Source organism: Podarcis raffonei, chromosome 4 (genome assembly GCF_027172205.1).
Source record: "Podarcis raffonei isolate rPodRaf1 chromosome 4, rPodRaf1.pri, whole genome shotgun sequence".
NCBI classification, from domain to species: domain Eukaryota; kingdom Metazoa; phylum Chordata; class Lepidosauria; order Squamata; family Lacertidae; genus Podarcis; species Podarcis raffonei.
In genome coordinates this window covers 1,302,371-1,324,516 of record NC_070605.1, presented here as the reverse complement: position 1 = coordinate 1,324,516, position 22,146 = coordinate 1,302,371, and the positions used below count along the sequence as shown (strand labels likewise).

The following is a 22,146-nucleotide window of genomic DNA, read 5'->3' as shown; positions in this document are numbered from 1 at the left end:
ACAATCAATTTTTACTTAGTTCTTTATAACATTTCTGCTAAAACCATGTAGCTTCATTCCAGCATCCTTCTAGCATTCGTTAATTTTTTCCAATCTTCCTCCACCGACTCTTCTCCCTGGTCTCGGATTCTGCCAGTCATTTCCACCAATTCCATGTAGTCCATCAGCTTCATCTGCTATTCTTCCAGGGTGGGTAGATCTTGTGTCTTCCAATGCTTTGCAATAAGTATTCTTGCTGCTGTTGTAGCATACATAAAAAAAGTTCTATCCTTCTTTGGCACCTGTCAGGGAACTGACATCGGAGCCAGAGGCAGAGGCAAGGCTCCCAAGCGATGCTGAAGAAGGGCCCAGCAGGGAGAGAGGCAGCTCATCAGCTGGGGAAGGAAATGAGCGTAACACCAGGGATAAGGGGGGCAGATGGGAGAATCAGCGAGGGGGCTCCAGGACTCCTCGCCGGAGACCAGCGAGGAGAGCACGGGTCCTCCGCTACCCACACCCTCTCTAAGCAGAAGACTTCCGCGCAGAGAGAGTAGGAGGAGACTTGGAGTCAAACAGCTTTTATGCTGGAAAAGGTTTAAGAAACGCCCACTGACGGATTCTGCTAGCGACTGAAACAGCCACAAAGTGAAGGGCTGTCCAGACAGAAAAGGCTTAACCAGGCACACTAGCCAGGAGTGGCGGCAACTTACGCACGAGCAACCCCTATAATCACCACCAATTGGCCGACCATGCCCAGGAGAAAGGCCTCTGGTTTCTTCAGGAAGGTGTATTTAAATACCTTTTTCATTTCATTATAAATCATCTCCCAGAAGTTCTTAATCCTTGGGCATGTCCACCAAAGGTGAAAGAATGTACCTTCAGTCTCATTACATTTCCAACATTTATTATCAGGCAAATGGTATATTTTTGCAAGCTTGACTGGTGTTATGTACCACCTATAGATCATTTTCATAATATTCTCTCTTAAGGCATTACATGCCGTAAACTTCATACCTGTGGTCCATAACTGTTCCCAGTCAGCCATCATTATGTTATGTCCAAAATCTTGTGCCCATTTAATCATAGCAGATTTCACCAGATTTGTGGACTTTTAAAGCAGCAGCAACAAGAGGATTGGATCCCTTTCGGAACTTGAAATATGGATACCCCCAACAAAAAATTTAAAATTTGGCTTTGTAATTTGGAATTTATGTGATTTGATTTGATTTAATTTGATTGGTCTGTTAATAAAAATTATTTTTTTAAAAAAAAAATTTGTTTGTTGGAAGCTGCCCAGAGTGGCTAGGGAAACCCAGCCAGATCAGCAGGGTATAAATAATAAAGCAACATCTTTGCTTAGGTGTTTTACAACCTGCACATTGTCTCTGTCATTTGCTGTGGCAATAATCAATCATCAACAAAAACAAGAACATATGAAAATTGTCCATTACCCGACTTGCTGTACAGACACTTGTCGGCATGGCCTTGCTTGTACCCAAGCTGCATCAGCATCTTGTGCAGTTTCTGTTTCCAGGCCCTAGCAGCCTGCTTAAGTCCATAAAGTCCTTTCTGCAGTTTGCACACTAAATGTGCCTCATGTGGTTTAAGAAAACCTTTGGGCTGTCTCATGTAGGTTTCCTCTGAAATCTGTCCATGAAGAAAGGCAGTTGCAATGTCAATGTGCCTAACTTCTATTTGCTTGGAGGCTGCAATGCTCAAAGCATTCTTAGGACTTCCGGTCTAGCTGCCATGGCAATCGGCTGTGTCCATTCCAGCGGAGCCTTTCCTGCGGCTAACGAGGATAATATGGGAGTAATTATCCTCCCCGAAACCCCCAGGGCCAGGAGGTTTGAAACTGCACCAAAATCCCTATTTTTCCTTAGCTAAAATGCTTTAACTTGAGCTCTTGAGCCAAAAACCCAGCTGTATAAACAAGTGCTCAGAGCCCTCTCGTTTATCAGTTTGTGATGGCAAGGATGGCCTTGACTCTACCAGTAGAACAGGGAAGACACGTCTGTGCCTTATCTTATATCCTGACCATAAAGGTGCACAGACCTAGTCTGGGAACAGCGCCAGAGGGTGTTCTTGGAGATGGTGACCTCTTGCTCCAAGATAAGAGTAGGAACAGGAAGATCCTTTTATGGTCAGAAGTACAGGAAGGAATACCCTTTTATGGTTAAGAGTGTCGGAGCAGGAACATCTGTGATGTCAACCTGCATGTACAAGCTGATGTGGCTGGATTCCTGGGGAAGGGGGAGAGGGTGTCTGGAGGATATATATACTGCATGAAATTTCTCATTTCTTTGGACTTGCTGTGGACTGACCACGCAATTGCCTTTCTGCTGTTCCGGAGAGCAGAAATAAAGAACTCTTTCTCTGAACCAACCCTCGGTGTCATTTGACTTCCTTCCTCCTGTCCGGGAGCAACGCAGACCCAATCGGTGAACTCCAATAAGGCTACAGAATGACAAAAAAAGAACCCCAGACGGGAATTATTGTGTTTATGCTGAGGCATCAGCTCATTAGCATTTGGAAAGAGAGTACATAAGAGAATTCTGGGTGTCAGCCTGGGCTAATGGCAGATTGGTTGTGGCGCAGTTTAAAATGCCCTGTGAACGGAAAACGACAGTGTTTAAGATCTAGGACACATAAAGGACTGACCCACCTGTTAAATTAAAGGATGGATTAATCTATAGACCTAGGGGGAGGTGAGCCTTCATCATTTTCTTTTCATATATTTGTATCTGCAGTTCTACCTGGCAAACCTCTCTGGGAAAGTCTACTATTAGAAATATGCATTAGGGACGGAAGCCAGGACCTTCCTCGGAGCTCCGTCCCTTCACCACATAGGGGCAAAGTGTGTTCCTCTTGGGATCATGCAGAGCATGTTCTAAATCTGAATTTCCATTCAGCAGATTGTAGGACTGTAGAATCGTAGAGTTGGAAGGGACCCTGGGGTCATCTAGTCCAACCCCCGGTGAGGCAGGATAGTCAGGAGACGCTGGACAAAGGTTCCCTTTGGCAGAACTGCTAAGCACCAGGGGGCAGAAGGACAAGATTCTGGCTCCTTCTGCCGCCTGCAGTCCAAGGCCCAGAGCGGGTGTCTCTGCCATTGCTGATTTCTCATTTCATGCAACAGAAGAGCCACTAGAGTTGGGGGCAGAAGCAGTGGGGGGGGGGGAGGTGGCTGGTCAGGCTGGATGGTCTCTCTGGCAGCGCCAGGAAGCCCACAAAGAAGACATTTCTCTCATTGCCTCTTGGAGGAAGAAGGAGAGGAAGGTGTCTGACTCTGAAAGCCAAGCTGGCGGCATCACTTTCCCCTCCCTGATGGGAAGGAAATGAGGTTTCTCTCACTGGCCATGGGCCTCTGAGATGATCAGGGCAGGGGGGAGTGGCTGGTCCTGATGCCTCCCCTGGGAGCTGGGGCGGGCAGGAGATGACCAGACCACCCAGCAGAGTTTCTGGGTTCAATGTTCCAGTGTCCCCTTCCACCGCCCTAGCCCCCCAGGGGCCTCCATGGCGCTTTAACTGTACGGACCTTTGTTGGCAAGGTGATGTCTCTGCTTTTTAAGATGCTGTCTAGGTTTGGCATTGCTTTTCTCCCAAGAAGCAGGTGTCCTTTAATTTCGTGACTGCTGTCACCATCTGCTGTGATCATGGGTATTCTCTCTCTGCAGGTAAATTCAAACTGTAACTTTTCCTCCTTTCGTAGTCATGACCAGCTGTACCTAATCAGCCCAGAACTCACAGAAAAGGTTCTTAAAGTTACAATCATCTTTTCTGTTTCTTTGCAGAATGACTCCTAACATGGAATGAGGAGAGTCAGTTAAAGCATGGATTTTCTACGAATTTATAAAGCTAGGTACCTTACCTGAGCTGTCAAGTCAAAAGGATACATTCAGGCCTAATATTTGTAACATTGCAACAACTATAAAGATGTGCCTCCCCCGTGATTTCCATAACATTTAATTTTTTTGCCTAGGGAATTCCAGGAGGTGGGGGAATCATTTGTCCTATTCCAATAATCTGCTTGCATAGGTTTAATGTAATTTGGAGACAGTAACACCCATTAATTTCACGTTATCTAGGTGTTTATTCAGGTGAGGATGAATAAAACACTCTAGAAAAATCCTTCATGACTGTGTCTGCAATGTTTCCAATATGAATTCACTTACCCATTAAAGTGTGTCATTAAATGCTGAGAAATCGTACCATACTCAGCTTACGGATCTCAACCCCAATAAACCCTACACAGAGTAGCTGCTTTTCCCCAATTTCTTAGCTAGCAATAACTGATATTGAGGAGGAAGAAGAGAGAGAGGTAGGCATCCTTTCAGCAATGCTGCCCCGCTCCACTTTGCCTCTGTCGGCCCCCGATGCCCCTTTCCTGTGGCCCCTGAATGGCTCTCTCCTCATCCGTCTCGGGAGACAATGGAGGACGGCTCAAGCGGTGGGGAGATTGCAAGGCCTGCTGGGGCAGCTGGCTGCTGTGACGGACAGCAGAGCCAGAGCAGCGTCTGGGGGTGCAGTGCCTCACCATTCCGCCAGAGGGCCAGAGCCTCTTTCTGATTGGCTACCCAGAGGGGGGTGGCGCCAGCACTTTTGGAGGGAAAATAAAGAGAGCCGTTTCTGAGGGGATTTGAGATGGGAGAGAGGGAATTCTGAGAGAAGATGGGGATGAGAAAAGAGGGTGGAGGGAGGGAGAAGTGGCTCTGATCTGAGTGGATCCTCCGCTCTGAGGAGAATATCTATGGAGCCAGAGGAAGGAGCCTCACAGCTGAGATGGGGAGACCATGTTGAGGGTCTGAAGGGAGTATTCAGATGGGAGTGAAGCTGGAGGGAGAAGCTGTGGGAAGACTCTCTTCTTCTTCTGGGGTCTCCTTCCAGTCAGGAGGAGAGAGATCTTCTAGGAAAAGGAGATTCCCAAGTCCGTGGCAAGGGCTGAGAGGATCCCCTGGGTCTGGCATACAAAGGAAAATACCTCAGGGGAACCGAGGAAAAGTGGCCCCTCGCTGTGAAGGAAGCTGGGCTGTGTCAAAAGTACCTCACGGAAAGACCCCTCATAACTAAGGGAGGGGATGAGAGAGAAGCAGCAGAAAGAGAGTTCAGCCTCTCACCATCTATTCTGGAAACCCGAACATCTCCCTGAAGTGCGACAACTGAATTGGAGAGGAGGGAGTTGAAGAGAAGCTGTGCCTGCAGAACCGTGTTTAATCCTGAGACATTTAGCTGAAGTAATAAGTTAACTTCTACCTGAAAGAACACATCTCCTGTCTTCACTTTGTTTCACCATTCTCTTTTTTGTAAATATAGCTTTCCTTGTCTGAATATTTCCTGCCAGAGGCTTCCCTGGATCGCAGTTTGCCTCACACAAGACGCCCCACAAAGTAGCCTGTGGGAAATCGTAGACATCTGTTCAATCTTCATCATCATCATTTTATTTGTAACCTTTCCATCGTTAAAACAACGCTCAAGGCAGCTTACAACATGATAGGCAAAGGGCCTTCTCAGTCGTGGCGCCTGCTCTGTGGAACGCCCTCCCATCGGATGTCAAAGAAATAAAGAACTCTCTGACGTTTAGAAGACTCCAGAAGACAGCCCTGTTTAGGGAAGTTTTTAATGATTGATGTTTTAATGTAGTTTTAATCATTTGTTGTAGGCTGCCCAGAGTGGCTGGAGAAACCCAGCCAGATGGGCGGGGCATAAATAATAAATTATTGTTGTTATTGTTAGGACAAGATTTACATAGTTACCAAGATAATCAAAGTCAAAAACGATAAGCAAAACACATCCAAAGGTACACAACCAAATGGAAAAGAATTTCCACATAAATCATAAGATCTAAAATTCGGAATACAACATTAATATCAATAACAATTGAAAATGACACAGATAAAAACCCAAAACCATTTGAAGAAGGAGGCCTATCTGCCCAGCAGTAGCAGCAGTATTTTTATTATTATTATTTATACATGCCCCGTGCATCTGGCTGGTTTTTCCCAAGCCACTCTGGGCAGCTTCCAACAAAATATTAAAATACAATAGTCCATCAAATATTAAAAGCTTCCCTAAGCATAACAACCATCCATTTTTAGTCCATTGAGTTAGAAATTCAGCATTTCTGGGAGGGGAAATGGCATGCTATTGAATGTTTGCATAGCAACATGCTTAAGAAAGTTTTGGTTATTCATGATGAGAATAGGATTTATTTATTTTGAACTTTGCTTGGTTCCTCCTTGGCAGCCAGTGTGATTATTTCAGCAGGGCTGGAACTCAGGACCCGCTGCCTTGAGGGACATCTAAGAGCAGTTGGGCAGGGAAAGGTCTCCCTTGGGAGGCGGTGGACTCTCCTTCCTTGGAGGTTTCTCAGCAGAGATCGGACGGCCATCTGCCATGGATGCTTCAGCTGAGATTCCTGCATTGCTGGGGGTTGGACTAGATGACCCTGGGATCCCCTCCTATCTCTCCACTCCTGAATTCTAGGAGGAGCTTCCTTGCCTCCTGCAAAGCCCTTTTCCCTGCAAGCTCTTCCTCTGGTTTCTGGCCAAGGGAGGGAGAGGCTCAGAGCCCAACCAAAAGCCTCACCCCCAAAAGGATATCTGGGCATCATCAAAATCTGAGAGAGGGCGGAGAGAAGGAGGACTCGGCATTGCAAGGGTTAAAGGGAACTGAGCTGCCTTCCTAGAGAGGACAGGAAGCAAGGGGGGGCCAGGTCCTCCAGAGCCAAGCCCCCTCCCTCCCCAGTCCTTTCCTGCTTGGGTGTCTCCCCTGCAAGGGCTGCCTAGCTGTCCCCTCCTGGGATCTGGTGGGTCTCCTCTCTCTCTGGGATCTGGTGGGGGTCCCAGGGCTGCAGCAGGGGAGGGGGCCTGGGGGGCCTGATCAGGGAGGAGAGGGTCCTGCCAGGGAGGGGCCAGGTCTGCCACGCTCTCCTTCCTGCAGATCAGAGGATCCCAAACTCAGTTGGCCTTCCGCCCCCCTTTTCAGATAAAATATCCCTTCTTCATACAAAGGAGTCCCTGGGACTTTAACTCTGTGTGACGTCGCTCAGCGTCATTGCACAACAGAGGAAATATGTGCCAATGGTTTTCCAAAGCTGGATGAGGAGGTGGACTACCCCCCGCCCAAGAAAATCACAGGGAGGGAGGAAGGAAAGAGGGGAGAGAAAGGAGAGGAGTAAAGAGAGGGATCCCAGCCCAGAGTCTGGCTGCTGCATTGGGGACCAGTTTCCCAGTGTCTCCCAGGGCAGCTCCCCAGGAGGCCACTGCAGCAGTCCCCTCGCACCCAGAGCAGGGCATCCCAGGAGACAGAAACAGGGGAGTGGGGGTGGGGGGGAGCAACTCCTGAGGACCCCCGAATGAGGACCCCCACTAGAGCCAAGCATCCATTTTTCACAAGATACAAATGACTCCCTTCTCAGTCAGTTCTGACTTCATGCATTGACTGGAAGGCAGGAGAAACCAGGCTGATTCATCTCCCAGAAACCCCTTCAGTTGCCTCCACATTTTGCATTGCAATCTTCCTTCTAGGAGAGCTAGAGGCTGCTTTCTTCATCTCCTCCTTCTCCTCCTCCTCCTCCTCCTCCTCCTCCTCCTCCAGATACCTCATGCTTTGGGCTGTTGTGCAGTCCAGCCCTGGTTCCAATATTATTGTTGTTGTTGTTGTTGTTGTTGTTGTTATATTACAACTAATCCAGAATGTGGCAGCTAGACTGTTGACTGGGAGCGGCCGCCGAGACCATATAACACCGGTCTTGAAAGACCTACATTGGCTCCCAGTACGTTTCCGAGCACAATTCAAAGTGTTGGTGCTGACCTTTAAAGCCCTAAACGGCCTCGGTCCAGTATACCTGAAGGAGCGTCTCCTCCCCCATCGTTCTGCCCGGACACTGAGGTCCAGCTCCGAGGGCCTTCTGGCGGTTCCCTCACTGCGAGAGGCCAAGTTACAGGGAACCAGGCAGAGGGCCTTCTCGGTAGTGGCGCCCGCCCTGTGGAACGCCCTCCCATCAGATGTCAAAGCGATAAACATCTACCTGACATTCGGAAGACATCTGAAGGCAGCCCTGTTCAGGGAAGTTTTTAATATGTGACATTTTAGTGTATCTTTCATCTTTGTTGGAAGCCGCTCAGAGTGGCTGGGGAAACCCAGCCAGATGGGTGGGGTACAAATAAATAATAATAATAATAATAATAATAATAATAATAATAATAATAATTATTATTATTATTATTATTATTCTCCACCCACTATTGGGTGTCTCCCAATAGAATACTAAAACAGTATGATACATCAAACATTTTAAACTTCCCTAACAGGGCTGCCTTCAGATGTCTTCTAAAAGTCAGATAGTTGTTTATTTCCTTGACATCTGTTGGGAGAGAGTTCCACAGGGCGGGTGCCACTACTGAGAAGGCCCTCTGCCTGGTTCCCTGTAGCTTTGCTTCTCGCAATGAGGGAACCGCCAGAAGGCCCTCGGAGCTGGACCTCAGTGTCCGGGCAGAACGGTGGGGGTGCAGACGCTCTTTCAGGTCTTGCCTGGTTTCCTGTAACCTCTTTTCTCACAATGAGGGAACTCAGTTGCCCCATTCAGGACCAGGAAATCCCCCACACCTGCACCCCCCTGGTTCCCCATGTTACGGCTAAAATCTGGGTGCGGGGCTACTCTGCCACCCAGCTCATCGGACTAAGTCCGTGGGTCCCTGCGGAAGAAAATGAGCTCAGCCGGACAGGAGCAAAATGCAGAAGATCCAAGTTTATTGCGCAACAGGTTCAAGGCAAGATTGAACAGCGAGAAAGGGGTGACATGAACTTTTGAAACTCCCCCCATGTCCCAGAATACAGTGCAAAACACATCCCAGTTACATCATGAATACATTAAGGAAAGTTTGGGTTACACAGATTACATCATGAATACATTAAGGAGAGGTTGGGTTACACCGGATTAACATATGGAGGAGGGAGGGGGGAATATGCAGAGCTGGAGATATGCGCAGATAAGCGCTTCCTGAGCGCAGGTGACGGGAAGACAATGGTCCATGTATGCATAGTCTGCCACCTGGCATTGCCCGGAGGAAAGGCTTGGCAGAGTGATTTGACAGGATTAGGGTCTTGACACCTTGCTTGAGGGATTATGGAGGACAGGGGAGGTGTGATGGAGTCCTAGAGAAATTGAGCAAATTGGCACGTTGATTTTCTATGAATTTTATAAATTTTAGTCCCTTTTGACATTGACAATTGGAAATAAATTGATATATTGTAGCAAAGAAGAAGGTGAAGAAGACATGCCCCCCCCCTTTCCGTAACAGTCCCCCATTCGGAGATAGATTTGCATTAAAGTTCTGTAAGAACTTGCAAATCTTTTCTCCGCACCCTAAATCTCGGTGAAGGTAGGGGTGCCCTGTGAGTGGGAATAGGCTTTAATGGAAAAGGAGGTGGGTTGAGCAGGGCAGCAAAGGAGGGAGCAACACAGACCAATACAATAATGTACGTGTATGTTATATAGATATGCACTAATAACTTGGTATCCACCGTACTAGATGTGTGGGTTTGTGCAAACCTGAAGGGGACTTGCAAGCCATGCCTCTTAAGGTCATTTGCAAGTATAGTAGTGCAGATAGCTGGATATAGGATATCACATAAAAGAACACCTGTTGTATTTTGTTCAATAGTGGTCTATGCTTTACATTTAGCAGGAAGGTCCGCTACTGACTGAAAAAAAAATGCAGTTTGTTTTTTCTTTAGCTCCACCGTTTTTGTGTTCTCAGGTGCGAAGGTAGCTCTTCTGTGGTCTCACACCGGCCTGGTGTCACAGTAGTGGCAATCCCTGGTGAATCCACTTAGGGCTTTCATATTAACCATGTTGCCTGGCACTCACCCCAGCTGGCACAGGTTTGGGCACGTCATGAGGGAAATGTCCTTGCCTTGGCCATTCTATGGGATTTTATTATTATAGGCTCTGGTCTTGCAGTCATGGGAAGTTGCTCACTTGCACTTTAAGGACCAAAAAGCTAATTGCAGCCTGGATACACTTGCCCAATTCAAACAGAGTCCAATTTGAATTTATCTTGCCCCATGGTTCCCAACTTCTCAAACCAATCTGTTAAAATAAAACCATTCTTAGAGGGCATTTGTCCAAATAAGTCAATTTAACTCTATAAGGGATTATTCCTGCTAAACCAAAGCATATGCACTTTCATGTATCTTATCAGCTTCTCTTTGGTTAAGCGAGTTTTTAGCACATTTTAAAATGGGTAGGGAAGTTGGCAGAGTGCCAGGTGAAACAACTAAATGTGGTTATAAATTTATCTAGTTCTAAACATTGGACTACATAATAGCCTGGTCTGTTAAAAGCATAAAATGTATGAGAATCCTCCACTGGGTTGTAAGGAATAAGACATTAAACATAAAAACAATTACACACAAAAATAGCCACAAAAATAGCCCCCCCCCATTTGTGGAAATAACACACTGTCAGACACATTTCAACATTCCTACATAATAACACATAATACAAAACAAACTAATTAAGTATCAGTTGCATATCTTGAGACAATTGTGATATTTTATGTATGTATCTTTTGAATCCTGGAGCACAGTCTTGAGGTTCAAAAGTGAGAAGATGTCCTTACAATTCTACTCCACCCCCCTTTGAAAGGAATTGCTGTGGCCACTTTGAAAACTTTGGTGTCTGTTGTTGTTGCTGCAGGTCTTGTGGTGGCGAAGCTTTTCATTGGATCTGTAGTAACACATTTGTAGAAGTGATATCCTGTAGGGGGCAGGGTTTTGGGAACTTAAAAGAGAACTGTAAAAAATACAAGGTTAAAATAATAATAAAACACACACACACACACAATGACCTATGAGGAACCAAAAATAAATAAATGCTAAGACACACAATTTTAAGAAACCTGCAGTAACAATGAAAATAAAAGAGTGTTTCTTGATGTGACAATATCGGCTAGGATGTTAATAGCAAAATACTGGGAAATGACTTAATACCAAGAAAAAATGAATGACAATTTAAAGTTCTGCAAGTACCTTGAACTAGCCAAAATGACAGAATCAATAAGAAATGCTCAGGCAAAAGGTAAACAAATACCATTCCACAAATAATGTTTGCTTGTGCTTCGATTAATTTCATAGACATCATGGAAAAACGGATTAAATAAATGAAAACAGATTATTTGTAACTTAAAAGTGTCAAAGCCACAAAGAGATGGAAGTCACTAATATAGCAGGGATTCAGACTTGTTTCACAGAACAGAAAGAAAGTTGCTGTGGGAGAAAAGAAGGGACAAACACTTTGTTATCGGGGTTCACATGTCCTGTTAAAAGGGAAAATTATTTCATGGGAGAAGCCTGTCAGGAAATGCTGTTCCTAAAATGCACACAAAGTCTGTGATTTAAATCCCATTGAGGGGGGAATGCTTTGATATTTACCTGTGAAAAGAATTTGGCATGTTAAGATTTGAAACTTGGCAACCTCTTGACTTTGATGGTCCAGTACTTAAGGGTACATTAAGCGTGATTTCCCTCAATGGTTCCAAGTTTTACATAAGGAAATTTGGATAAGTTTCTCCCTGCAGCCCAAGCTCTCCAAACCTCCTCTCCCCCCCTACAGTTCCCCCTCCTTCCTCTCTCTCTCTTTTCTTTTCCTTTTTTTTTTAGCTGATCTAGCCTCTGTGCATGTGCAGAGTTCATGTCTCAGCAAACCTTTTATACTATTGAAAATGTTGAATCTTTTGGCTAAATTACCATTTGAATAAAGGAAATGAAGGATAAGGAGTAGATTTTTAAAAATAGGGTTAGATTTAAAACAAAACAAGAAACTCCGCAATTCAAGCATTTACCAAAGCTAGAAATTTTCTAAGGGATCATGTTTCCTGCAGCCCAAGCAAGGGAGTGCTTCCTTTATTTACAGGAAAGGGCTATCATTTTGTGTGATCATTCGCGGAACAATGCCACGCCCTTATATATGGGAAAATGGCCAGAGAGTCAGAATTCATAGGATTTTAACATTCTAAGTCATTTCAGCCTTACCATTTGCAGACAAAAATTTTTCCTGCCCTTTATTTACAGGATTGGTCAAGGCCCATATGTATTTGTATGTGCTTAAACTTTGAATTGACTTTGAAGTCTGATTTTTAAATAGTAGACAAAATGATAAACACCGTAATCACTCAAATGCTTGATATTACCAGTTGTGCTTCAAAACATCACAGCTTCACCTCTCACTTTTTAAAACCAAAGAGCAAAGCTAGGCTGAATTTCAACTCCATCACCACACCAGAATTTAAGAATTACCCTCCAATGCCCGCGGACACATGTCCCTCCACACAGCCACAAACCGGGAGAGCTGCAAGGGACCCCGGGGTCATCCAGTCCAACCCTCCAAAACATAGGGTTCACAGCAAGACCCCACAGCAAGACCTGCACTACCAAAGAGACACACACACACCCATGCACACAGGCACCACTGGGGAAGAGAGCACAATCAATGCTCCCATCATGCACCAAGGAAGAGGAAAACAAAAGTACCCAGCCCCATACAGAACCCCTCTAGCAGATCCTGAAGCCAGCCTGAGTGAGAGTTTACTTCCTTAGACTAAAGAATGCAAGTTCCTAGTGAAATGATATTTAAAGGAAGATTGAAGTGAACAGTTTTTCTAAGATAGAGAGAGGATCTTTTATTAAGCATAATTAAAACAGCCATAGATTTGATTTAAAGGGAATACAAAAGTGAACAATCTTTCCTGAACTTGCAGAGGAGTAGTAAGCCTAATTTAGATTATTATTATTATTACTACTATTATTTTAATAACTACACATAGGAAAGTGAGATGCAGGGTACCTTTAGCAAAGAATGTGCCCCCCCCCTTTCTGAAGGAAGCTTACTCGGGAGTAAATTCACTCGGCACGGAAGTAAGAAAGGGGGGGGGACCTGAAAGAGACTGAAACAAGTGGGAGAGGCATTTTCCAATAAGAAGCCAGGAAACCCTGGCTGATCTTAGAGACTGATATCAGGACTGGACTCTATAGATAGACAATTGTTGTCTATCGAAGCTTCTACCTTTTATTAACAATTTTCTTAGAAAGAACACCTATTTTCATAGGCATGTGCTTAATGAAATACAGACACTGCATTTTAGCTTGAGAGAGCAGTTGTGCTCAACTACGCTTTTGCAGCAGAAACATTAGGTTAACTTCACATTCCAAAATAGACTGTAGACTCACAATCTCAAAAGTTGCTGCAAAGCAAGAGGTGGGGTAAACATTTGCACCCTTCATTCTCAATTTGTCTTATTTAGGACTGATAAGGTCCAGCATGCCTTCCTTAGATTTAAAATTTTGAAGCAAGCTTGCAGTTTAAACTATGCACACTTAAAAAAGGCAGTCTGTCAGAGACAGAAGGAACACACATAACAGACAACATGGAAACATACATATTCTCATATTCTCATATATGTATTAACACACAACACACATAACAGACAACATGTAAACATATATATTCTCATCCTTTAGTTGGTTATTGCAAGGAGTTGGGCTGCTTCCTTTGGCTTCATTAAGTGAAATTAGTAGGAAGGTCCCACGTGGTTTTAAGAGCCTCCTTGCCTCTTCAAATACCACCAGTTAACCAAACTGGCAGGGCTCACAATGCTTAGTTGACTGGGTACCCCTTTATATATGCATGCGTTGTTGTTGCTTTTTTGTTGTTGTTTTTTCTTTTTTCTGGGATAGAGAAGGGAGAAAGAGAGGGGTTGATTTGGATCTGGGTAACTTGTACAGGGGGCTATTTAGGGTTTTTTCTTTTCCTTGTTGCTTGGCAACTTCCTAACAATTTAACGAGCTTCACCCACTCGGTTCCTTTTTCTATTCCTTTCCTATTTCCTATTTAATAACCTGGGGTCCTTTTCCACTCTGCCGATCCCGCCCAATTCCTCATGGGCTATCCCTCCTGGCAACCTCCTACCTATCGTCACAATCTCAGGAAAAGGGGCCCTACTGAACGCCCGCGCCGTGCGGTGCCAGATTGGGTGATCCCTGGATAGAGTTTTGAACCGAAAATCCCCCTTGCTTTTGGAAGCGGGCTCACGCACGATACACGTGTTACGTGGCACCGACCAGTGCGGCTGGGATTGAGACAGAAAGCAAGACCCCTTCCTGCCCCCTCCGTAAGGGCGCTCGGGAAGTTCGGAAGAAGAACTCCAGCCCCTTGCTTTCGACTGAGCTGTCCGTTGCGGGGAGTCGGCTGTCTTTCCAAGCCGGGTCTCTCCGTCTTACTTTCGGACTCTCAATTGGTGCAGCTGACTGGAGGGTTTGAGAGGAGAAAGAGATAGAGCTCAGAACCCCCCTTTTGGGTCGAGCAGCAGTCCACGGTCTCTCTCACCAATTGGACCAAGAGACAGGCGAGAAGGAGCGATAGAGAGGAGGGCAGAGAATTCAGTTGCCAGGAGATTCCACCCCCTTCCCACCAGTGCACTGGGTTTTTTCCTTTTCCTTATACTCACGTGTCTTCTATGATGATCCCGGGATCGATGAATAAGCCGGCTGGATCCCTCTTTGCTCCCCGGCTGAACTCCTGGGGCTTTTGATTACCGCCCGGAGGATGGCCGAGGGTCCAAAGGATCTTCCCAGGCAAAATGGCCCGGTGCCGGCTGAAGATTTCGGGGCCCCCGGTCAGCAACGCGGGAGAACCGCATGCCCCACGTTGGGCGGCCAACTGTTACGGCTAAAATCTGGGTGCGGGGCTACTCTGCCACCCAGCTCATCGGACTAAGTCCGTGGGTCCCTGCGGAAGAAAATGAGCTCAGCCGGACAGGAGCAAAATGCAGAAGATCCAAGTTTATTGCGCAACAGGTTCAAGGCAAGATTGAACAGCGAGAAAGGGGTGACATGAACTTTTGAAACTCCCCCCATGTCCCAGAATACAGTGCAAAACACATCCCAGTTACATCATGAATACATTAAGGAAAGTTTGGGTTACACAGATTACATCATGAATACATTAAGGAGAGGTTGGGTTACACCGGATTAACATATGGAGGAGGGAGGGGGGAATATGCAGAGCTGGAGATATGCGCAGATAAGCGCTTCCTGAGCGCAGGTGACGGGAAGACAATGGTCCATGTATGCATAGTCTGCCACCTGGCATTGCCCGGAGGAAAGGCTTGGCAGAGTGATTTGACAGGATTAGGGTCTTGACACCTTGCTTGAGGGATTATGGAGGACAGGGGAGGTGTGATGGAGTCCTAGAGAAATTGAGCAAATTGGCACGTTGATTTTCTATGAATTTTATAAATTTTAGTCCCTTTTGACATTGACAATTGGAAATAAATTGATATATTGTAGGAAAGAAGAAGGTGAAGAAGACATGCCCCCCCCCTTTCCATAACACCCAAAAGAGTACTTCTGTCTTGTCGCGCTTCGACCTCAATTTGTTAGCCCCCATCCATCCACTAACCAACCAACCAACCAACCAACCAACCGCCTCCAGGCACTCACACAGGACCTTCACCGCCTTCCTCTGGTTTCTGGCCAACAGAAGGAGATGCTCAGAGTGTTATGTATTGAAGTACCACTGTATAGGCGGGAAACCCTGGGTTGTTGCTGCTACAATGTTGACAGCCTATAAAAGCCGGCCGGCTGAGCTGTTTGCTGTCCAGTTCTGTTCCAGCTTACAGATAAAGAGCTGCTTTGGAGAAATCGCTGCATCGTCTACCCACTATTGAACACAGAGCCCAGCCAAGAGCCAAAATCCCCCCAAAAGCACACCTTGCCAGAGGCGGAGCCAGGGGGCAGCTGCCCCCTTAGAGCCCTTAAAAAGAACAGAAATGAATAGAAATCAGAGTTCTGCCCTGGCCACGTGAGTGTGCAATGCAAGGGGGGGGGGCTGAGCTGGGGGACTCGGCACTGCAAGGGTTAAAGGGAACCGAGCTGCCTTCCTAGAGAGGACAGGATGAGGTTTCCGGCTTCCCAGGCAGCCAGGCTCTTCTTCTTCCTTAGTCTTCCCGCCTCTTCGTCAGGCCAGGCCTCCTCTCTTTCCCAGCATCAGGGTCTTTGCCAGGGAGGCTTCTCTTCTCAGAGGCCAGTTCTGGGATTGTGCGATGATGGAGAGAGCGAGAGAGGGCTGAGGAGGGGGACTGGCCTTGCAAGGGTTAAAGGGAACCGAGCTGCCTTCCTAGAGAGGACAGGAAGCAAGGGGGGGCCAAGTCCTCCTCAGCCAAGGCCCCTCCCTCCCCAGTCCTTTCCTGCTTGGGTGTCCCTCCTGCAAGGGCTGCCCCCTCCTGGGATCTGGTGAGTCTCCTCTCTCTCTGGGATCTGGTGAGTCTCCTCTCTCTCTGGGATCTGGTGAGTCTCCTCTCTCTCTGGGATCTGGTGAGTCTCCTCTCTCTCTGGGATCTGGTGAGTCTCCTCTCTCTCTGGGATCTGGTGGGGCTCCCAGGGCTGCAGCAGGGGAGGGGGCCTGGGGGGCCGGATCTGCTCCTGCGGGGGGGGGCAGGTCAGGGAGGAGAGGGTCCTGCCAGGGAGGGGCCAGGGCTGCCACGCTCTCCTTCCTGCAGAGCAGAGGATCCCAAACTCATTTGGCCTTCCGCCCCCCCTTCAGAAAAACAATGACTCCCCTGAAATCTCCTTCTTCAAACAAAGGAGTCCCTGGGACTTTGACTCTGTGTGACGTCGCTCAGCATCACTGCACAACAGAGGGAACATGTGCATATGGTTTTCCAAAGCTGGACGAGGAGGTGGACTAGCCCCCCCCAAAAAAAACCCACAGGGAGGAAGGAAGTTAAGGTGGGAGAGAAAGGGCAGGAATAAAGAGAGGGATCCCAGCCCAGAGTCTGGCTGCTGCATTGGGGACCAGTTTCCCAGTGTCTCCCAGGGCAGCTCCCCACGGAGGCCACGGCAGCCATCCCCTCGCACCCAGAGCAGGGCATCCCAGGACCACATCCTCTCAGCCGGAAATGGGCGCTGCTACTCCCTGAGCCTCCAGGGACCTGGGCATCAATGGCTGTGTTTGTGTGTTAAGCTATCTAAGAGAATAATCATAATAAATTGGCCGCCTAAATTTCAAGAGAGATGTATTTGGACCCTGTCCACTTGGCCCTCAGGGGGTTGGCCAGATACATACCTGGCCCTCAGAGCGAAGAAAAAGGGACCCCACCCCAGGAGTCTGTCTTGAGAGTGGCAGAGAGTCCAAGTGCAAGAAAAGGAGACAGAAGCAGGGGAGTGGGGGTGGGGGGAGCAACTCCTGAGGACCCCCAGGTGAGGACCCCCACTAGAGCCAGGCATCCATTTTCCACAAGATACAAATGACTCCTTTGTCAGTCAGTTCCAAATTCATGCATTTACTTTACGGAAGCATTTAATGTTTGATGGATTACTGTATTTTAATATTTTGTTGGAAGCCGCAAAGAGTGGCTGGGGAAGACCAGCCAGGTGGGTGGGGTATAAATAATAATAATAGTAGTAGTAGTAGTTGTTGTTGTTGTTAATTGATTTGATATACCACCCTTCATCAAAAGATCTCAGGAACATTGAAAACATAGAACTCATAAAAAGTACAGTGGTACCTCGGGTTACCTCCGGGGGCCAGCGCTGTCCGGAGACACTTCCGGGTCACGTGGCCAGCGTGACGAAGCTGCTCTGGCGAGCCAGCACCAGCGCAGCACACGGAAACGCCGTTTACCTTCCCGCTATAAAGCGGTACCTATTCATCTACTTGCACTTAAGTGTGATTTCGAACTGCTAGGTGGGCAGGAGCTGGGACCGAAAGACGGGAGCTCACCCCGCCGCGGGGATTCGAACCGCCGACCATGCAATCGGCAAGTCCTAGGCGCTGAGGTTTTACCCACCTCTATAAAATTTACCCTATAAATGATACATCACCTCAAATCCTTTAATCAGGTGAGTTTTCTCCTTTCGAAAGAGGCAGGTGGAATCTCCACAGTTGCTAATAGAATAACGTTGAAAGGCTAGTGAAATATGGGGAACCAAGAGCATCTGCTTGGCATGCAGTATTATTATTATTATTATTATTATTATTATTATTTACTGGAAGGCAGGAGCAACCAGGCTGATTCACATCACATAAATCCCTTCCGTTGCCTCCACATTTTGCATTGCAATCTTCCTTCTAGGAGGGCTAGAGTATGGTTACCAGATATTTTTCAATGAATCCGGGGACACTCCCCCCCCCCAAGCTGAGTAGCAACAGGGAGTCAGTAGTGGGGATGGTGAGGCAAAAGACCCTGGCTCCCTCTCCTTCTGCAAGAAGCCCCCCTCCCTCCTTGTCTCTCACAGCCAGGAGACGTCTGAAAATGGAGGAGCAAAGGCAGGCTGCATGGTAGGTTCGCTTGCCCCAGAGCAAAGGGGACTTGGAAAGCTGTGGGGAGCCGGGGGCCTTCACTCTCAGCAGCTGATTTCGTGAAGGAAGACCCTGACATGGAATTTGACTCAATATCGATCCAGAGCAGAACTCCAATGGATAGTTAGCAGAGTGAAACCTAAACACATTGCAGGATTCCCCCGAAATAGACCAGAGGCAATTATTTATCATCCGGCAGAGCTTTACTGCTATTGAAGGCAAATGAGCATCAAATCCAAAACATTCAGGATTGGCCTTGTGCATAAGAAATCCAGTTGCAGCAGACTTAACCTAAACCTACCTAAATTTACCGAAACTTCTTATAAGTCTAAACCTTAACACTTAACCTTAACCTTAACACATACTATGTACAGAACACCAGAAGGAAGAGAGAGAGAGAGAGAAAGTGAAACCCAGGCTCCTTCTGGCCTCTTCTTATAGTCAGCATGACTTTGACAGAAGAGATGACAGAACCACTTTAACCCAGCTGTACTCAGCTTCTCTGAAGGAATAACCCAAACACCAGGAACTTTCTGCTTGTTTCTTTGACGCAGAGAAGCTTCCGGAACCCTCTTGAATGAATTAGTATAGGAAATATCAATATCAGATCCATACTTTCTGCACTAAGAAATGCAAACTGACAGATCCTCCAGGAATGAGCTGCTCTTCTCATTCGGCCTGAAACTCAGCCAAGTCTGTGAATATCATATTCTTGCTGATAAGGAGTTAACTCCAGCTGTGAAGTGTGGGATTTCCTGCCCAGATAACTCTATGACTCCAGCCTTCTGAATATCGCCAGTAGGATTCATCTGTAGTTGATGTTTTCATGGAATCCAAGAGTTGAAAGGGACCCCAAGGGTCATCAAGTCCAACCCCCTGCATTGCAGGAGTCTCAGCTAGATAATCCAAGACAGATGGCAATCCAAACTAGGCTTCTTTTATTTCTGTATTGATCACTGAATGCTAAAATAGGCTTCTAAGCAGTGGACAGACGAGAACAAATAGAGGCCAGGATTCTCCTAGCCAGCCCCATCTGCTGCGAAATATAGCCTGCCCCCACTCCTCCCCCTCTCCATGCCCCCTTGAACCCCTTGAATTTGGCTCTAGGGCACTGGGAGGGAACCTCCCCAGAACAACTCACGAGGAGAGGAGAAAGTGGATCCTTCCATTGGGGAAACTGGAATCCCTGCGTAGGCAGAATAACTTGAAACCCACCAGGAGGATTACCACCTATTTGCACAAAGATGAATGTCCGTAATTAAAACACAGAATAAAAGAATTCAATTAAAACGTCAAAATAGGCATCCATAATACAAATGTGCAGCAAAACAATCCTATTGAAACAACGCAGCAATTAACAGGAAGGAAGGAGACAGAGCATTGTGTAGCAGATCATATTTCCGCTGGCTCAGAGGAGCACATTTCCCTTTTTCTTTTAGGGTCCAGTGTGCTTTGAAGACGTCGCTGTCCGTTTCACGGACGAGGAGTGGGCGTTGCTGGATCCTGACCAGAGAGCTCTGCATAAGGACGTCATGGAGGAGAATCGTGGGATCGTGGCCTCTCTTGGTAAGGCTCCCTGTGGGATCATCCTATCTGCCTGGAAATTCAAAAAATACATCTATGTGACGAACCTCATATATTTTCACAGAGCTCAGCAGCGCCCCCTCCAACACCTGGGAACCTAACACTCCCACAATAAACCTTGAACAGCAAATTCCAGTTTTTTCTTGTATATATAATTTTTAAAATTATTTTCCATTTAATATTGTACATTCGCATCATCATTATCCGCTATACCCCCCTGGCTCTTTAGAGCCTCGACTTCCTTCCCTCCTGCCTCAGATTTCGAAATTAACATTTATATCATTGCAATTTGTACATTTCCAATTCCTATTACACTCATTACAGAATGTCTCAAGATTTAAATATAGAAAGGTAGAAAATTTCTCACTACAGGTCTTCAGACAACCCTGCTAGTGATGTTAATTGCTTACAATAATCTTTCAGATATCGTATAAATTTACTCCAACCCTTCTGGAATACTTCATTGTGCTGGTTTTGAATTTTTCCTGTCAGTGTCACCAGATATGCAAAGTCCATCATTTTCATCTGCCAATCTTCTAACAGAAATTCTCACCATGTCAATTAATACTGAGTTTGGGAACCTTTAGCTTTAATTCTGGCCTTGCAACGTCTTCCCATAGAGTGAAGCAAGTTTTTGAGTTCTGCAGCTGTAATAAGGTGAAGCAAAGATGGAATTATTGCCTCTATTAATTAGGCTTTATTGCTTCTGACTAACAAGTTTCTTTAGTTGGCTCCATAGATTTTCAATTTGGTTAAGGTCTGGGCTATTCCCAGTCCATTCCAGCAGTGGAATTGATTCTCTTGAAACCACCTTTTGCACACAGCAGCAACATGACATGGAGCTGAATCCTGCTGAAATAGAAAACAAACAAACAGATGCAGTGGTGCCTCGCAAGACGAAATTAATTCGTTCTGCGAGTTTTTTCGTCTAGCGAATTTTTCATCTTGCAAAGCATGAAATCCCATAGGAATGCATTGAAATTCAATTAATGCGTTCCTGTGGTCAAAAAAAGTCCAAACAAACCCAAATTTGGTACAACAAGAGTTTATTAACTGCTCTTTAAAGTCACACATACTGTAAAAAGCAGTTCAAAAATTGAAGGAACAATAAATTAAGTTTCTAAACATGACAGAAAAACATTTAAAAATCAACAAAGTGTACAGTACATTTTCTAAGACTCTGGGGGACCACTCGAAGAAGGTTCCTCTTCCACTCTTTGCTTCTTGCTGAAGAACCTGTCCATGGTCTGCTGCTTCATCCGCCTTTTCAGCACCTCCCTGAAAGGCGACATGACCGTCGTATCAAAAGTGTTCCCAAGGTCATGTGCCACATGCTTGTCAGGGTGGTGCCGCTGTGCAAAAGCCTGCACATCCTTCCACTTCTGGCAAATGTCCCTCAGTTCTTTGGAGGACAGCCGTTCCTCAGTTGCTTCCTCCTCTTCCAGCGAGGCCTGCTCCTGCGCAGCCTCTGCCTGCAGTTCGACCAGCTCCTGGGTGGTCAGTTCGTGGTCGTGCTCCTCCACCAGCTCGCTGACGTCCTCCTCTGTGACCTCCAGTCCCATGGTCCTCCCCAAGGCAACAATGTCCTGCACCACTGTTGACTCTGGTGCGTCAGAGTCACTTGGTACCACACAGTCCGGCCACAGGCTGCGCCAAGCGCAATTCAAATTTCTCTGGCTGACCGCGTTCCAGGCTGTGGTGATCATCTTCAAGCAGGTGACGATGTCAAAGTGGTCCTTCCAGAATTCCCGCAGGGTGATGGTGGTGCAGTCAGTCACCTCGAAGCATCGCCTGAAAAGCTCCTTGGTGTAGAGTTTTTTGAAATTGGCGGTGAGCTGCTGATCCATTGGCTGGAGCAGTGGCGTGGTGTTAGGCGGCAGAAACATGATGCTGATGAAGCTGAACTCCTCCAACAAGTCCTCCTCAAGGCCTTTAGGATGAGCAGGAGCATTGTCCATCAGAAGCAAAGCCTTCAGCGGCAGGTCGTTGTCCAGCAGGTACTGTTTGACAGCAGGGCCAAAAGCAAGATTGACCCAGTCCACAAACAGCACACGTGTGACCCAAGCCTTACTGTTGGATCGCCACATGACACTCAGCTGCTCCTTGTCGACCTTGTGTTTCTTGAAGGCCCGTGGGTTCTCCGAGTGGTACACCAGCAGGGGCTTGATCTTCAGGTCGCCGCTTGCATTGGCACAGAAGAGCAGGGTCAGACGGTCCTTCAT

General features: G+C 46.7%; 2 protein-coding genes, 1 long non-coding RNA gene and 1 pseudogene across 7 annotated transcripts in view; 3 read left to right on the top strand and 1 right to left on the bottom strand.

The window, feature by feature from the left end:
• The window catches only part of LOC128412017 (zinc finger protein 420-like), a 983,187-nt gene that overhangs the window by 653,978 nt on the left and 307,063 nt on the right, over positions 1 to 22,146 (bottom strand). The window lies entirely within an intron of this gene.
• On the top strand, positions 1,833 to 3,928 carry LOC128412202 (uncharacterized). The gene is made up of 2 exons (XR_008330036.1): positions 1,833 to 2,687; positions 3,774 to 3,928. It is a non-coding gene; the product is annotated as an uncharacterized LOC128412202 (long non-coding RNA).
• Positions 6,667 to 22,146, top strand: part of LOC128412185 (zinc finger protein 420-like) — a 56,088-nt pseudogene continuing 40,608 nt past the window's right edge.
• Positions 19,866 to 22,146, top strand: part of LOC128412029 (zinc finger protein 91-like) — a 78,353-nt gene continuing 76,072 nt past the window's right edge. The window contains exon 1 of the mRNA XM_053384818.1: positions 19,866 to 19,906. The gene's annotated coding sequence lies outside the window, so the exon portion shown is untranslated. The remainder of the gene's footprint in view (positions 19,907 to 22,146) is intronic.